General features: G+C 37.9%; 1 pseudogene; it reads right to left on the reverse strand.

The window, feature by feature from the left end:
- The window catches only part of LOC101095246, a 44,797-nt pseudogene extending 27,600 nt beyond the window's left edge, over nucleotides 1-17,197 (reverse strand).
- Nucleotides 17,198-18,880: the final 1,683 nt, after the last annotated feature.

The following is an 18,880-nucleotide window of genomic DNA, read 5'->3' on the forward strand; positions in this document are numbered from 1 at the left end:
GTTGAAATCAAGATGAAAATTTGTATTGTTTTTGTATTATTTTGAGTGTGTCTTTTCTTAGTGGGGCCTCAGCTGCAGGGGTTGTGTCAACCAGAAGCTCTGTTCAAAGTACAGCATAATCATTCACCCCTCAAAGTCTATTTTCCTCATTTTATTTATTTATTCCAAATTCCCACTCCCTTTATTCCTAAGCTTGCCCAAAGGAAATCATTACATGTTTATTTTGTCTTTCATTTTGTATGAGTTCATATAAAATGTATAGTTTTAGAATGTTTTAATTTTAGTAAATGCTACTATTCTCCATCATTTTTTTTTTCTTGCTCTTTGGGTCTTAACTCCCTCTAGACCATGCCAAGAACATGGGCCTTGCTGGCACATTAGTGCTCCTTTTTATTAAAAAAACGAAGGATCCAACTAGATTAGTAGTCAGAACCACTGCTGGCAGGCAGGATCTGGCCCTGTGCTTTTTTATGAAATAAACTTCTATTGGAACACAGCCATGCCCATTTGTGTGTGTACCATCTATGAATGTTTTCAAGCTACAATGGTCAAGGCTAGTAGTTGCCATAGAAACCATATGACCTACAAAACCAATGATATTACTATCTGCGCCTATACAGAAAGGTCACAGACCCCTGAACTGAATGATCCATTACAATCCCCACATTCTTGTTTGCCAAAATCTTCCTTTCTCCTGCCATTCGTACTGAGGGGGATTTGAGCTAATGGAGGAAAGCAAACAAGCAAATATTTACCACGACTGCAGAAATTTTTCCAAAGGCAACTTTCCACTTCAGAAATCCCACTTGTGGTTATGTGATGAGGCCTCAGCGCTGGCAGAGCCTGTCACACATTGGAAATTCTCCTCCAAGCTCCATGTTAACTCTTCTGGATTTTTATGGACTTGAGCAATTAAGTCTTGGTGTTTAAGACTGTTTTTCAAACCAGTCCCTTAACTAATGTTGAGTGAAAAAAGAAGCTGATATCAGTGAGAACTGTTTCTCACTCTTTATTGCTAACAGTGTGTCCTCATATTATTTAATATCTTTCTCCATATTATAGGTTATTGTCAAAGGCTCAAGGCTTTGGAGAAAAATATTTAAAAATACAGAAGGCAGAATGAAGTAGGTCAGGTAGACAGAGGACCCAAAGCTCTTAGCATCAAAGGTCTTTCAGAGCATTATTACTCTTCTCTATTCATTATTACTCTTCTGTCTTTCAGTCCTGGTCTAGGCATCATCTCTTACTGATGTAGTTTAATAAAGACTCAGTTGACAAGGGTTAAGTCATGGTATAGTACAGTCCTAGGCATATAGTAGGCACTCACTAAATGTCTGTTAGATGAATGAGTGGCTGTGATGAGTGCTTTCAATGTAATCCTGGCCCTCTGGAACTTTAAATGTTAAAGAAAATATTGCCACAGGCATTCGATGATGGGTGTCCATAGCATAAAGAGTCCAGACACCAATCACCAATGGACAATGAATTATGCTTAAAATGTACACAATGGCTGTGGGTTGAGGTTAGGCAGTGGGGGGGGGGGGGGGGGGAGGGGCACAAGAAAAAATCAAAATAAATCAAAATGACTAGCTTCACTGCAGTTTTATTTACACTCAGGTGTTATAAGTTGCATCAGGTAAACTGTCTTGCCATTATTAATCCTATGAATGTCCACTAGTAATACTTGCAGAAACGTTGGTTTCTGAGTACTTCATTACCAGAAACCTTGCTAATTAGAATGTTCTTTAGTGGGATGGGCTCTCGGGGAATCATGTGTTGTATATAGTTTGAGATCTCAGATACCTTAGGACAGCTCAGGAATAGATCTAATGGAGAATAGACACACTGTGTCTAAATGAAAACACAAAGGGTAGTATTTTTTAAAACAAGAATCTTTTTTTAAAAAATATCATTGCAGACTCCATCTACCTTCAAGTAATTTCATAGAAGAATAAGGACTGGCTTATAATCACTAAATCACTTAGAAACCAATCCCTCATAATCAAGATTCCACCATGACATATATATTTATTTTAGTTCTAAGCAAGAGGAAGAGAAGACATTCCATCCCTGAGGGAGGGAATTTGGTGGATAATAGTGACATTATACCCTTTCTATCTATTATATATATATATATATATATATATATATATATATATATATATATAATTCTTGATGTTTAAGACTGTTTTATATATAATTCTAATATATATATATGTATATATTCTATTATACTCTTTTCTCTCTTTCTAACTGGAATGCTAGGAAGAGATATTTATTTTTTGCATGTTTTCTACTAAATAATCCAGGTTGGTTTTTGAAGAATGTAGAGACCTTTTAAAGATGGGTGGGACTGAGAAGAAAAAGAAGAAAACTTGTATTGTTACTTTAGTATTCTCTCCGGAAACGCCTAATCAGAGGGGTGGTTCATGGCCTCATAAAGCTTCTTCTGTACAAATCCATAGAGAATCAGAAGTTTTAGAGTTCTGAAATGCTCCCTTTGAGGAGGAGAGACTACTGTTTTTTGGAGGTGATAGTACTTCTAAGTTTCTGTGGGGAAAGGCGTTTGGCACACAAACATAGACTGTGTGTCTAAAATGTAGTTTTGTTTTTTTTGTTTTGTTTTGTTTTTTGCTGCTGTGAGCATATCCTAACTTTTTATGGCCTGAACTTTTATTTCTTTGCAAAACGTATCTTACACTTTTACTCAGTCAAGTATGTTTGCATAGCCCCCCTCACCAAAATACTAGAGTTTCTGAAATCTGCTAAATACAGAGGGTCCTTTGATGAGGAGGGAATCAGCGGCCCATGTGGTAAGAAGCCCACTTCCCAATGGTGGGAATTTTCCATTTGGTGGGATTTTAGGTCTCGGTGCACTTAAAGTGTAAATGTAAGTGTGTTCATGGAAAATGGCATTTCCCACAACCTCCATGAGCCAAAAAGTTTTATTTTTATCTGCTTTTGACCACAATTTTAAAGATCCTTAATCTCCTTATGTTCATAATTTGAGTTTATCTTTCCATCAATCAAACATACATAATAAACATCCTTTCCTTTTGCAGGAGATATAAAAAAATTAACCAATTCTGGGGAGAAGTGAATATTTTAGGTTTTTTAAACAAAGGTACTGATTTTTTTCGGTGCTATTTGAAACATTCACAAGTAAGAAAGAGTGTGGGTTTTCAGGATACATCACTCACTGTAAAGTTATAATATTCAAGCCAGGAGAGAATTGAAAGTTAGAGATGAGATTTTCTATACTCTGATTTTCAGTTGAGACTTTCCCCTTTGTACGCCTCTGAGTGTTGGGAAAACAAAGCCAATACTAGTGTATGCTCCACCTTTTGGAGAGGCATGTGCTAGCAATCAGTAGCGTTTGACTCTCCTTGGGGCATTTTATTGTGTTCTGAAACTCCTAACTTCTGTGGTCTCCTTACTATCCATACTCTTAAGACAGGATTTACTTTGATCTCTCTCTTTCTCATCTGAGCCATTGACACAAATAACATATAAATATACATTTTTAACTCTATCAAGATTTTTGAAAGTCTGATGTTTTTAAGTGCTGCAACAATATAGACCAATAAAAACTTACATATACCTCTAATGGAAATGGAAATTGTTATAACATTTTGAAGGATAATTTGCTATATCTGGTAAAATCGAAAACTTAGCACATGACCCATCAACTGCCCACTTACATTTTCTGTATGCATAAAATGAGGATAATAATTATCTGAATATATTATCTAAATATTATCTGAAGTGAGGATGGAAAGATTTAATACATCTGAAATGTTTAGAAGTTATATCTTTAGCTCTCAGTAAGTTGCAGGTTTTTACTTTTCTTCTTTTAATGTTTATTTATATTTGAGAGAGAGGTGGGGGGGAGGAGCAGAGAGAGAGAGGGAGATACAGAATCCAAAGCAGGCTCCAGGCTCTGAGCTGTTAGCACAGAACCGGACTTGGGGCTCCAACCCGTGAACCGCGAGATCATGACCTGAGCTGAAGTTGGACACTTAACCTACTGAGCTGCCCAGGTGCTCCCTCAGGTCTTACTATCAATGTTGTTATGATTAAATACCACTCTAAAGAAACTCTTGCACACATCCACAAGGAGACACGTGTATGAGGTTCACAAAAATATTGTTTGTAACAACAAAAAACAAAACAAAAAAACAAAGTTGGAAATAACCTAAATAATAAAAAAACAGAATTGATAAACATATACTATATGCATACAATGGAATATTATACAGCTATATGTATCCATATGGATGCAACTCAAAAATATAACACTGATTGAAGTAAAATGATTTGGAAAAAAATAACAACAACAAAAACAAAATAAAACAAAAAACACCTAAATTGTGATACCAGTGACATGTAGATTGTAAGTCTGGACAATACTGGATATTTTTGGGAATGGATATATGTGTAGAAAAGTATAGAGACACACGAAAAGTGAGTCAGCCTCACTCACCAGAGAACACCCCCTAGCACAATGTCACAGGAACTGGTAGTTAGAGGTCACGTATGTGCACCGAAGCAGTGGCAGAGAAAGAAATGGGGGGGGGGTGGGTACTGACACGTCAGCTGCAGTGGTGCAGAGCTGAATGTAAAAATAGAATTATCCTACTCCCACTTTGTATCATACCCCACAGAACAATTAACTTCCAGGCAGCACAAGCTATTTTATACATACATATATATATATACACATCACTTCATGTGGCAGATTATTAAGCACCATTAATCAAAGGCTAGTTGAATTTTTACATTTTCCCCATTTTATTGAGAAATAATTGACATACATCACTGTATAAGTTTAAGGCATAGAGCATAATGGTTTAATTTACATATTGTGAAATGATTACCTCAATAAGTTCAGCTAACATCCATCTTCTCATATAGCAACAGTAAAAAGAGGAGAAAAGATCTTGCAAGATATGCTGTTATCCAAGAATAAGTATGTTCATCCTATGAAGGCTTTTGGAGGAGGCATCTGATACTTCTTTTAAAGTGGGGAAGGAAGTCAAATTTTCTTCTTGTGATGAGAACTCTCAAGATTTACTCTCTCAACTACATATAGCTCCTATATATCAGTGTTAGCTACAGTCATCGTATGTGCTGCATAGCTAGTACTTAATTGATCTTATAACTGGACTTTGTACCTTTTGACAACCTTTCTCCAATTCCCTTCCTCCCACCCTCCTCTGTCTCTGGTAACCACAAGTCTGATCTCTTTTCCTATGATTTTTTTTTTAAGATTCCACATATAAATGAGATCATACAGTATTTGTCTTTTTCTGTTGTCACAAATGGTAGGATCTCCCTGTGGTTTCTGGCTGAATAAAATTCCACTGTATATATATACCACAATGTCTCTATCCATTCATCCATCGATGAACACCTAGGTTGTTCCCATGTCTTGCTATTATAAATAATACTCCTACGGGCATAGGGGTGCAGCAATCGAATTTTGCCAACACTGCTTCCTTGAGACCATCTAGCAAGGTACCAAAGTGCTGGAAATCTGAAGCTGCCATTAGGGTTACAGAACATGGACTCATTTGGTCTTTCATTCTCAAGACAGATCTGCAATCATCAAGATTTACCCTGTGAAGGAAGTTTACAGAGGACTTCAGTGTGCAGCATTTTCTTTATTCTCACTGCCAGGCTCTGGGGTGGGTGGGCGGGTCAGATGGTGAGAAAGCAGCTTGAGAGATAATGTGGTTCACCTGACATGTTGCAACTGCTGAAAGGTATGAATTTGACCCACTTTCTCCTTTCTTTTTTCTCCTTCCCACTATACATGGCTGTATTATGAGGCTACCGCCAATTTGGAGAAGATACTAGGTAAAGTTCTTTATGACTTTTAAGAATATTAAAAAGTATGTGGTATTTCCGATAATACATCAACATAACAATAACTATTAACACAGCTATAACGATAGTATGCAGATATAATGACAACTAGATCTCTTCTTTAATTTCTGTCCCCTGAAATTGGTTCCACATTAACTTCCTACTCTGGAGAGTATTAAGTATAGAACTAGCCTGTTTCCTAATGGCGGCACTTGCCATTGTCTTTGAGAAGTCTACCATGTTTGTAGATTTTTGACCCACTTTCTTTAGCAAAAGCACATAAAGCAGATTTACACATTTACTTACACTTACACTGCACTCAAATGTATGGGGAAAGGTGGCATCTTTATTTCTCTAAAACCGATTTTTATGCTTTTCATAAGTGCCACCTGCTGCATTGTATATTTATGTCCCGGCGAATGTGCAGAGGTATTAGAATTTTCAAGCAAAGTTTCTTTGGTGAAGAATAACATATATAATGAAATGTGCAAATGTAGTAAGTACAGCTGCATGGATTTTCACAAAATAAACATGAACATGGAGTCAGCACACAGATTAAGAAATAGAACATGACCAGTATCCCAGAACTACCCCCCAGATACCAAACCTGAAATGGGGGTTGAAATGAATTGAATCAATCACCCCTTTTTCCTCTGCCCTCAACAAGAAAGCATCTGGTATCCTCATGATCTGGATGTACAACTGCAGAAATTAATATGATGTGAATTGAGCCTTTGCATCCTCAGACAGAAACCAGAGGCAGGACTCAGGGTCTTTCACTCAGATGACATTAAAAACCCTTTGGATCCTTTTGGGAGCAAAAGGCAGGACTTGGTTACATGGCATTAAGCTAGGAGCTACGGCCAGTAGAGAAATCACAGGGGAAAAGCAGATAGTGAATTCCAGGAAAATAAAAGCTGGAGTATTATTTTCAAGTTTTCCTTTTGTGTACTGCAGTTCCTTTATGTTATCTCAAGTGTCAGGAAAGTCTGTTTAATCTGCAGCCCTTTTATTAGTTATGATAGGAGGGAGACTCTTTGTCCACATTCTTTGGCAAAACAGACCAGAGGGAATAACTACAATGTGGAAAAGATGTCAGAGACGTGCAGGAGGAGACAGAGGGAAGGGACTTAGCCTGAGCCTGAGCCTAGAACATAAAGTGACCAGGGCATAGGTGGGTTTGTGGAACATCCTAACATTTTTCAGTGTTCTCAGGAATACCTACCAGCATCTACGGGCTGCTCAGATTATGGACCACCAAACAGTAAAGGAAAGAGGATCTCCCATGTACTAGAAATTAACTGGATGCAGAACTAACCTTTTCTTGGATAACTTCTACCTGTGCCATTTATATGGCAAATTATATATATTTAATTTGCCATATAGATTAGCAGATATATATATATAGATTAGCAAATATATATATATATATTAGCAAATATATATATATATTAGCAAATATATATATATAATTTTCCATATAGATTAGCAAATATATATATATATATAATACTGCATATTACATTTTCATAGATATATTTTAAAATTCAGTTAAAGAATATCATCATAAAATCAGAAAACATTTGGTAATTTTTTGTTTTTTAGTTAATTGGTTTTTTTAATTTTTAATGTTTATTTATTTTGAGAGAGAAAGAGAGAGAGAAAGAGAGAGTGTGTGAGCAGAGGAGGGATAGAGAAAGAGAATCCCAAGCAGCCTCAGCACTGTGGGTGTGGAACCCAATGTGGGGCTCGATCCCATGAACCGTGAAATCATGGCCTGAGCTGAAATCAAGAGTTGGAGGCTTGACCAACTAAGCCACCCATGAGCCCCCAGCTAATTGCTTCTTAATATTTGCTATTCTCAGGGCCCCTATCTTCCCACTCTTTCCCAGTCTGTGGGAATTTCTTCCTGAAGCGCCTATTTCACACCCAACCACAAGATGTCAGCCCAAGCTTAGTCATGCCAGTACTTTCCTGGCCCATCGAACTTACTTTTTTCTAACCAGAAGAAATTTTGAGGCCCTCAAGACCCTCAGATTTAGATACAGAAACCACAGTGGCCATGTGCCCCTGATGCTCTTCCTGGATGAGACCATGGCCTTCTTCATTCTGGGCGGACCAAAAATCTTTGGCTTGTGGGCACTAGCAAATCACAACTGATTGCCTTGAGCTCTGGCAACTTCAGAAGGGCCTCTGCTAAGAGCAGTGTCCAGTCTCCGAGGAGCTGTTTTTCTTTCCCACCGTGGCCCCCAGACCCAGGAGGACACTGGCCCCTTGCCCAGTGTGTCTGCTGGAGCTTCCTGCGCAAGAGGCAGGACATCCATGTCCTGGATCCACAAAGGGGAGGCCACCTGTCTCCAAGCCAGCTGCATGAAAGCTACTCACAGTCTGGCTCTGCAGCTCGGTGCCTTTGTGGATGAAAATGTTTTCCCACTTGCAGCCTGCCCTCCGCAGAGTGTCAGTAGAACCTTTCCCTGTGAACATGAGATGCGTGTGGTAGCTCCAAGAACCACCTCCTTGCCACACAACAGAGAAGGAAGGAAGGGAGAAGGTGTCTTTTCTTGTGGATTTTTGGGAGGCCTGAAATAAACCTCTTCTGGACATCTTCCAGCAGTTGTAGGCACAACTTACTGGCCAGCCTTTTCCTGAAACAATCACCAGCAAAGGGAATAGAGACCTTATGGTTGGTTTAGATTGGTTAGATCTATCCCAGGGGGCGTGACACTGCCCAGACTTGAACAAAATGGACTCCATTATCAAGGCTGTTGGGAGGCAACTAGCAGAATCTGCTTCACAAAATAAATAAAAGAAAAGAGAAGAGAAGAGAAGAGAAGAGAAGAGAAGAGAAGAGAAAGAAGAGAAGAAAACTGATTAAAAGAAAAAACCTGCTAAAAGTCCATATGAAATCTCTTCTCAGTAAAATTTATCCTGAGTACATCAATATTTTAAATGTGTCCTATTCAGGTAACTTATCATAATGAAAACTTTTTTTTTCTAAATGTCCTCTTAAATTTTGTATAGCTTGCTGACTACTTACAAGGGTAATTTGTGAAAATTTTATTATTTTGAATGCACTGTTGGCCAGTTCATTAAATCTCAACAGAGTGGAACAAAAACAAGAAAATTTTTTCTGATTCCACACTGTGCCTCTCCTTTGGAGCTCTGCTGCAGCTCCCCGTCTAGTCCCTTAGGTATCTCTTGGGCAGATTCCATGATTTTCTAGTTACCTTCAATTACCAAGATTCTATTCATTTTAGTATTTTTATCTAAATGCCTATTTAAATCCCATTTTACCCCCTCTCTAAAGGTTGAATCTTCAGAATGGATGAGACTGTGGTCTGCTCTTTCCTGCTGCTCTGGCATCTTGAACTTGGTGAATAGGAAGACACAGTCCATCTCTGGAATCCCTCTTGGTTCTCTTTTTTCTAGTCTCCAGCTGCTCGGATGTTGGGTGAGGAAGAAGAGATCAGGGGGAATGGTAAATGCCTTTTTACTGCATATGTTTGTTGTTTCTCTGTGGTTGTTGCTGACTCTGAGCTGCCCCAAACTGGCCACCAACATACCCCCAAGTGAAAGAGATTCTGACACTGACTCACAGTTTGCATGCACAAAATCTTTGGAAGGCCTAACTGGGGTTCTTCCTACGACACAATTTGCTCATGTAGTGGCTCACATCCACATTCCCTTATCATCCTTTCCTGGTGGAAAACGACACACCTTGCAGTAAGGAGCCTTTGCCTTTGAGCAACTGTCTTTAGTAGATAATTGACTAGATGATGCAAAACTGGCTTTTTTTCTGTAATGCCATAGGAAACTCTGCATCCTAACTGTGAAAGTGTGAGCATCTCCACCATTCGTCCTTGCTGTCTATCCTGCCCCTTTGTCTCCCCTCTCCCTCTTCAGTTAGGCTATGGGGCAGATTGCAAGTATGCTTGCCTTGGGAGTTGCCTATCTGGGAAAGAGATCCAGCATTCCCTTTTGCAGGCATCCCTGGTCTTTATGTGTGATTCTCTTAGAAATCCCATCACTTGTCTTTAGACATGAGAAAGCATCTTTATCATGAACACTTGCTACACCAGGCTGATACTCACACTTCTTATGAATCCACACTTCTCTCAATTCTTTTTTTTTTTTCCCAATTCTTTAATAGGATGGGAAGGAGCATTGGCTGACTCTCTTGGACAGTAGGGATCATGTGTCTCCTCTTGCTCAACTGAGGCAGGGCCTGGTCCAGTGTTTTTTGTTTTGTTTTGTTTTTAACTTTTTTTAAGTTTATTTAATTATTTTGAGAGAGAGAGAGTTGGGGGGGGGGGGCGGTGGGTAGGGATGGAGAGATAGGGAGAGAGAGAATTCCAAGCAGATTTCACACTGTCAGCACGGAACCCTTTGTGAGACTTGAAATCAAGAAACTGACAGTTAACCGATTGAGCCACCCAGTTACCTCAGTCCCAGTGGTTTTTTAGAAAGTGGGTATGTAACTTACATGGTCCTTAGGTTTGGTTCATTGTTGCCAATATGGGGCCATAATGAATGTCCTCCTAACTCTTTTAAATTTTACATAAAGAACAATCATTAAGGAGAATTTTAAAGTTTTATCTGTGGATCAACATTCTGTATTAAAGAAAAGAAGAAAACTCTAACATGCTTGGAGAACTTACTTTATCTAATTGTCACAACAAGACAATGAAGCACAATCATTCTCACAAAAAAAAAAAAAAAAAGAAAGAAAGAAAGAAAGAAAAGAAAGAAAAAGAAAATTTAAACTCCAAAAGTATTCGGTGACTTGTCAAAGTCTCACAGTTGATAGGCAGAAACACAGGTCTGTCTGACTCCAAAGCCCACATTTTTGTCACTTCTGCCGCTTTTTATACAAACAGCATCTGGTAAGTAGGTCTGATAGCCTCTCCAAATAACTAGTTTTAAATAAGCAGACAAGACAAAATTCAGTTAAAAAGGAGTGGCCACCACTGATCATAAACAGCACTCATATTTCCACTTAGAGCTCATTCAGCTTAGTCAGTCTTTCCATGAAGAGTGATTCAGGGCCATGGCAAACAGAGAAGAAATAGGATATGTATCCTTGGCTTCAAACTAGCTTGCAACCAGGAAGGAACCCAAAGATATATAGTAAATGAACTATAATAAAAAGTGAAAGTGAAACATCCTAAAACGAAGGTAAAAAAAATCAAATTCTAAAAGTGTTCTCAAGTTCAATTTCATGGTTGGGGGACTGGATGTCATAAAAGGTTACAATGTGAGCTGAGTGCTGGGGAATGGGCAGGCATGGGGGATGAGGAATGTCAGGGAAGGGTTTGAGGGTGGGGAACAGTGTGAAGAAAATCAGAGGGAGAAATCACCTAGCAGGTTTGGGGAACTGCCAGCTACAGCTAGTTTGGCTGGAATGTGAGGTGTGTGGAATTTGTGTATTAGAGATTAGGAGATAAAATTAAAAATTTAAGCAAGGGTCAGATCACAGAGAACCTTCCGTGTCAGACTAACCTAACATTCCATGTTTTTGTCATTGAAAGAACTTGAGTTGAGTATTATTTCACTAGAATTGAGCCTGAGGACAGTGAACCTTGGAGTACTGTGTAGGATCAATTAGAGCAGGAGAAACTGAAAAAATCAAAATGAAAGGTAGAATAACCAGTCATCATGGGATACACTGGAAGAGTAAATACTTGCAAAGATGTGAAGCAAATGGAACCTTTGCATATTATTCATTGGAGTATAAAGTAGAACATTCATTTTTCAAAGTTGTTTGGCAATTTCAAATAAAGTTTACCTTATGACCCAGTAATTTCACTCCCAGGTACTTACCCAAGAGAAATGACAACATATGCCCATAAAAAGGCTTATATAAGAATATTGCCAGAAGCCTTCTTCAGTATATTGAAAAGCTTGAAACAATCCAAATGCCCACTGGCAAAGAACTAGATACACAATTTGTAGTATATACATAATGGAATATTATTTTACAATTAAAAATAAGCTACTGATAGACACAATGGCATGGTTGAATCTCCCAAATATAATGTTAAGGAGGCTAGCTAAGAGTATGTGCCATGGTGATCGCATTTATTTGAAATCCAAATTCAGGGAAAGCTAATATGTGGAAATAGGAATCAAGTAGTGGGTTTGAGGGGAAGGAAATAAAAGGAGACATGGGAAATGGACTGGAAAAGTGTGTGGGTGAACTTTCTGAGGGGTGCAGATGTTCTTCATATTATTTTTGGTGGTGGTTACACATCTCACACAATTGTCAAAAACCAATACATTACCTGAGAAATCAATCAAAATAAAATAGCGGAAATAATGGTTGCAAAGGGTCTAAGGGTGAGCAATAATGCCAATAAAAACCTATCACAAAGATAAAATAATAAGCTTAGATTAAAAAATTAATGACTTTTGTACTTTAATAATACTTTAATAATAGCCTGTATCTCAAAGACTAAATTATGGCCAAAAATTCTGAAAAGTCAATAGAAAAAGATAAAGCAGTGATGTGTTCAAAAAATCTATAATGAAAAGGACTAAAGTCCTGATGCAGAAAAAGCCAGTATTATGCTCAAATATGTATACATTTTTACATATTTATACATTTAAAAGAATTCACGGTAAACTCTTTAAAGAATTTTTTTTTTCAGTTAAGTTCATGGTTCATAAAATTTGCTTTGGAAATAAAACCAATTTGGCTACATTTACTTCTCACACTGATCGGTAATATAGTGCTTGCTGAAGCGTGTCCTTCTATCTGTTTGGGAGGTAGAGCTCATGTAAAAAAAAGCAGCATATAACTTTCTGTAATTAGCTTAGGAAACCAAATTAATTACTATTCACCATCTCTCACCCAGATAAGCTCTAAGAGGTATATACTTAAGGTTACCAGTTTGGGGAGTCAGAAATTATGTTTCCTATTCTAAAGCAAGATAGAAATCTGTAGAATTTGTCATTCTTGTGACTTGCTTGGGAAGCAGAAGTGAGTTAAGAGTAAATGAAATCCCATTTGAGAAGAAAAATACAGCCTCGCATCATGTATACATCATGTACCTTTTCCCTAGAAGAAAAGCTAAGCTGTCACCTGGAGATATATTTTCCAGTGATAAGCAGATGATAGTTCTGTGTAGAGATGCCAGAATTCTGTACAGATAGAGGGTGACACACACAGTACAAACTCTTGAAATACACTATGATAATTTGGATCTCACCAGCTCCCCACCCACTCTGGATACTTGTCAATTCTCTTGGATTCCGATACTCTAAGATACTAACACAGGGTTACTGGGAATAAGTGGAATGACTCTTAATGAGCAAGCAGTTGAATAAATTGTGGTAAATGTCTATAAGGAAATATTAGATAGCTAAGAGGTGGAGTTAATTAGATCTGTATTGACATTGTGTATTATTTAGATGTTAAATGAAAAAAAGTAAGTTTCAGAATCACATGTATTGTAAGTATTCATTTTGGCTAAAACAAATTGCAAGGAATTTGGGGTAAAACAGCTCCTACTATAAGACATAAAAGCAAATGCCATACTAGAAGAGTTAATAATATTGTTCATATTTAAAAGAAAACACATCACTGATCTCCTTAAAGTGTACATAACTACTGTAAGGAAATAGCTTAGGAAATGTAGATATCATAAAAGAAAATTCAGGAAAGATGAGTTGACATGTGTGGATGGACACATGGATGGAAGGATGAGTGGATGGAGAAATCTGAAGGCAGATTATTTTCCATTATTTTTCTGGTATCTGATATTTCCAATAATTCTGTAGTCAAAAGTTCCTTTTGTTCTCTTTATCCTTAGTGTTCTGACATTTCATAATCAGAATGTGGATGAGGGGCTTTTCTATTCAAATAACTCTATTCCCCTTCAGCTCTGAAAAATACTCATTGCTCTTCAGATAATTTAGACTCCTTTATCTGCTTTGTTCTATCTTTGGGGCGCTACTACTTGCTGGCTGTTAGACCTCCTGGATAGATCTCTGTTTCGATTTCTCTAAAACATTCCATATCCTTTTCATGTTCTACATTTTGAGAATTTTTTATTTTCTCCTTTTTTTATTTAAAAGGATCATTTACTACACTTTGTTCCTTTTCATAGCATTACGTTCTTGATTTATGGATACAATATCTTCTTAAATTGGTATGTTTCTTTAAGTTCTCTTCTGTGGCCTGAATCATCTCTATCTAATTGGGTCAGTTTGTATGTACGTGTGTGATTGTATTATCCTAAAACACTGAAGAGAATAGGGAGTGAGACTGTAGTTACAGGACAAGAGATGTGTACAGATTTCTGGAAGATAGAAAATATGTTAAGAAATGTTGGGGCACCTGGGTTGCTCAGTCAGTTAAGCACTGACTTCGGCTCAGGTCATGATCTCACTGGTTCGTGAGTCTGAAGGCCCTACTGGGCTCTGTGCTGACAGCTCAGAGCCTGGAGCCTGCTTCGGATTCTGTGTCTCCCCCTCTCTCTGCCCCTCCCCGACTCGCACTCTGTCTCTCTCTCTCAGAACTAAATAAACACTAAAAAAAATTGTAAAAATAATGTTAAAAAAAGAAAGAAAATATGTTAAGAAATGTTGATGGCAGAGAAAGAGGTGAAGAAGGAAAGTCACTGCTTTGAATATGCGCTGGGGAATGTATGTGAAAGGAGCAGCCAATTCACCTGGCGGATATGGATGACAATTCCAGCACTGCCTCTTACTACTCAGATGATCCTTTGTATTGTACTTCATTCAGAACGTTCACTGTTATTTAATAGACCAAATATGCAAGATATGCAATACATATGTACTTTAAGGCATAGCTATGTTTCCATCACCCAGTTTAAGACACTGAAGATAGAGTCTTTTAGAAGATCCTCTGAGTAGCTCTTCCATATGATATTCCTCTCTCACCTCTGAATGGTGTGTTAACCATTCTTTTCTTTCAGCTTTTTTTTTCCCATCTGTGTTTGTATCTCTAATGTTCAAATAGTACATACCCTTTATATTTATGTTTAAGTTATGTATGGTTATAATTTTGTTCTGCTTGGTTTTGAACTTACATAAATAAAATTATGTGATAAATTTTGTTCTAAGATTGCTTCTTGCATTCAACATTGGTTTCAAAGTTCATCCACATTGAGGCATGTAGCTTCATTTAGTCATTTTCACTGCTGAATTTCATTTCATTGCATGACTATATTGGAATTTATTGATTCAGTCTGCTATCATGTAAGTTAGGTGGTCTTTGATGTTTGGCTATCATGAATCATGGAGCTATGAACATTCTTATATACCTATTCTGTTACACATGTGCACAATTTTCTCTTGAAGTGGATTATTATATTACAGAAGTGCATAGGTTCAATACCATATTTGATACTAAACTGGTTTCCAAAGCAGTACCGTTACATCCAAACCAACAGTGGATGAAAGTCCTGATCTTTCTACATCTTTGTGATCACTTACTATCATCAAGTTTTAAATCTTATCAAGCTGGTAGTGTGCAACTTTGTCTCATTTTGGTTTTAATTTGTATTTCTATTATCGCAAATGAATGTGAACTTCACTTTCTTGTGCACTGTAATGTTTTGACCATGAGCTGCTAATTTTCATCTAATTTTTGTGTGGAAGTTATTTAATGTGAGTTTGAAGTTGAGGTTTTACAGAAAGGATATGCATTTTCATCACCAGGTGCCTAAGAGTATTATTAGAATGGGGTCACTTCAATTAAATGATCTGATTGAAATTTTCCAGATCACAAAGGGAGTGTGAATATGGACTAAAACCTTGGCTCACATATTCTTAGAGATTTCTTTTCTATCCTATACCAAGGTAAAAACAAAAAACAAAAAAACAAGTTTTATCTATGTTCCTTCCTTCAGGGTGAAATTTCTTTTTAGTTCACCTTCCCTCCAAAGGAATAGCCCTTAAGAATCCCAGCTTTGTGAGATGTCCCAATAGACTTCTACTTTGGGTGGGCCCAAAGATCGGCCTCCTGGGCCCTCTGTTCCATAAAGCCAAATCAGAAACTCAGTTTCTCAAGTTTCTTAGAAACTCCTGGAGAAGTTCCCACTGTGGCGTTTAATCTAACTCATACCGTTTCTGCTTTCACTTCAGTTTGAAAACTGCAAATGCCTTTTTTTTAAATACCAGCTCAGTAAGGCACTTAAATTTAAAAAAGAAAAATTCTTGGGGCACCTGGGTAGCTCAGTCATTTCAGCATCCTACTTCAGCTTAGATCATGATCTCACGGTTTGTGAGTTCAAGCCCTGCATCGGGCTCCATTCTGACAGCTCGGAACCTGGAGCCAGCTTCAGATTCTGTGTCTCCCTCTGTCTCTGCCCCTTCCCTGCTTCCTCTTTCTCTCTCTCTCTCTCTCTCTCTCTCTCTCTCTCTTTCAAAAATAAAATAAACATTGAAAAATTTTAAAAGAAGAAAAATTGCATCCATCATTTTCATTATTTCAATCAGAAAGTGTCAATTAGCATATCTAATGTAATCTGGTCAATTACATAACCCTGCTTCCTTAGTCTTTACCAAATAGACCAGCACTGCCCAATAGAACATTCTGTGATGATGGGAATGTTCCAGGTCTTCACTAGCCAATACGGAACCACTAGCCACATGTGGCTATTGAGCATGTGAAATGTGATTCTTGTGATTAAAGAAGTGAATTTGAATTTTCATTTAATTTTAGTTGTATTAAATTTAGATTTAAGTAGCCACCTGTGGCTAGTGGCTGCCATCAAACAGCAGAGAAACAGACTTTTATTCACCCATATGTAACTGCTCTTACAAGGTATAACTATTAGAATTATACATAGACCAGGAGATGGGATTATTGGTTGCATGATCGAGAATGCCACAGCCAAAGGAAAAATAGTATAAAATCAAGTTTAAAAGACAGCCAGTCTTCAAACTAAGGACACAGAGTTGTAGAGTTACTCCTCCATTATCTGAAAACTATTTCCGTAATGCTAGTACATATAACTCAGCAATGAAAACACTTGATACAAGTGGTCTATATTCAGCAGTGCTGGCAAGTTAAACCAACAAAACATAGCTGCAGGAAAACTGTAGCTATTTCCCTACCAGAGATAAATTTAAAGACCTCTGAACAGTTAAATCTCATGTCTACAGCTTCGTCCAAACTCTCATCATCATGTATTGGCAACTAAAAATTTTACTGGGGACCATGTCACATTAATTACATGGTGCTGGTACTAGCTTTGGGCACAGCAATGTTAGTCACATTAATGCCCAAAGTGAGTTTGGTGTGCTGCAAGGTCTTTTCTGGCACAGCAAATGCCTCTAGCTTCTTCTCGCCATTGGTCATATAGGAGTTTGAGCATCATGACATATATAATCTAAGCAGGCTTTGCAGTTTGAGTAGCAAGGGTAGCATTGGCCATGGCATGTTACGAACACTTGGATTTTAAGGAGCACACCCACAATAACACCTTTCCTTTTTTTTTTTCTGAAGTTTTTCATACTGCTGGAAAAGTTCCTACATTCACCATCTCTCATGAGATCTGACATATGCAGAAGTTATGCTTTGATTTGGCACACAGCTTGTTCAATGATTGTTACTCACTTGGTACAAGACATGGAGAAGAAATCTTTGGACACAGAGCAGATGACACCTCCTTCTGTTTTTGTAAAAAGTGTATCCTGGTGTCATTTTCTGTAAATGTGGTCAGATAGGGTTGTTTTGTTGTTGTTGGGCTTTTAATTTTTGTTTCTTTTAGTGGGGTGGGGGTAAGCTAGAGTCACAGGAAGAAAAATGTGATGTACATGTCCAGTACGTGCCATTTTGTTTTCGTTTTGCAAAAAGAATTGAACCATTTTTGATAACAAGAGTAAATGGTAGGGGCACCTAGGTGGCTCAGTTGGCTAAGCATCCGACTCTTGATTTCAGCTCAGGTCAAGATCTTGTGGTTCTTGGGGTCAAGCGCCGCATTAGGCTTTGTGCTGACAATGCCAAACCTGTTTGGGATTTTTGCTCCCTCTCTTTCTGCCTCTCCCCCACTCATGCTCTCTGGTGCTCTCTAAATAAAGAAAGAAATAAACATTTTTAAAAAATGAGTAAATGGTAGTAAATGATTCTTTAAATAATAATAATAATAATTTTAAAAGAGCCGGTCTTCCTCCTGAAAGTACGAAGCTTCTAGACTTTTTTTTTCTCTGTAAGGACTTCTGGATGTGTGGCATCAACATGGCTACGTCACAAAAGAAGTATTTAACATAGTTTGTGGGATTGCACAAGTCAAAAACATAAACAGCACAGGAAATGGCATGAGGCACTCCCCAAAGGGTTTCATTAGGCTAAATCTTATCTCAGCTGCAATTGCTCTGACTCAGACTAGCTTCTTGAATTAATATCAAAGCCAGAACATACTCACAGCTGGGCTCTCATCAGGAAGCCTCTTGTTTTTGTTATTTATGGCACTAGACCTCTCCCTGGAACTTTAGGGAATCAGCCATTCGGCTCTAGACCCATTCATAAAGGGACTTTTCCCAAAGTTATTGCTACCGCACACAAGGAATTTTTATTTCCTTTTAAGAATATGGATGAGAATTTAAATCATCCCTCTTTACAGAGTTATATTCTGCATAGAATAGGCATGGTCCTGAGTCCTGGACTTCGAATCAGGAGAAAGAACTTCTTACCTTCTTTCTGCCATTAGCCACGTGTACTCTTCCTGCACAAGTTACACACTTTTCTGAACCGTGGTTTCTTCAACTGCAAAAAATGAGGGTTCTGCTACATCAGTAAGATCCCATACACAGTCAAATTAGGAAGGCTGAATTACCCAGAACTGACCCATGTAAACACATAGAAGATGGGACAGATTGAGGGCTCTGTTTCCATGCTGCTGGATCCTCAGAATAGGTCAACCCAGTAGAAGGAAAACCAACCTTTTTTGCACTTTTTACTCAATGATGTTCTCTAAATTAGGGAAGATTAAGCACTCATAGTTCCTGAAAGCGTTTCTGGGTCAGTTTGTAGAGTTTGTGT

Source organism: Felis catus, chromosome A3, assembly GCF_018350175.1.
Source record: "Felis catus isolate Fca126 chromosome A3, F.catus_Fca126_mat1.0, whole genome shotgun sequence".
Taxonomy (NCBI): Eukaryota; Metazoa; Chordata; class Mammalia; order Carnivora; family Felidae; genus Felis; species Felis catus.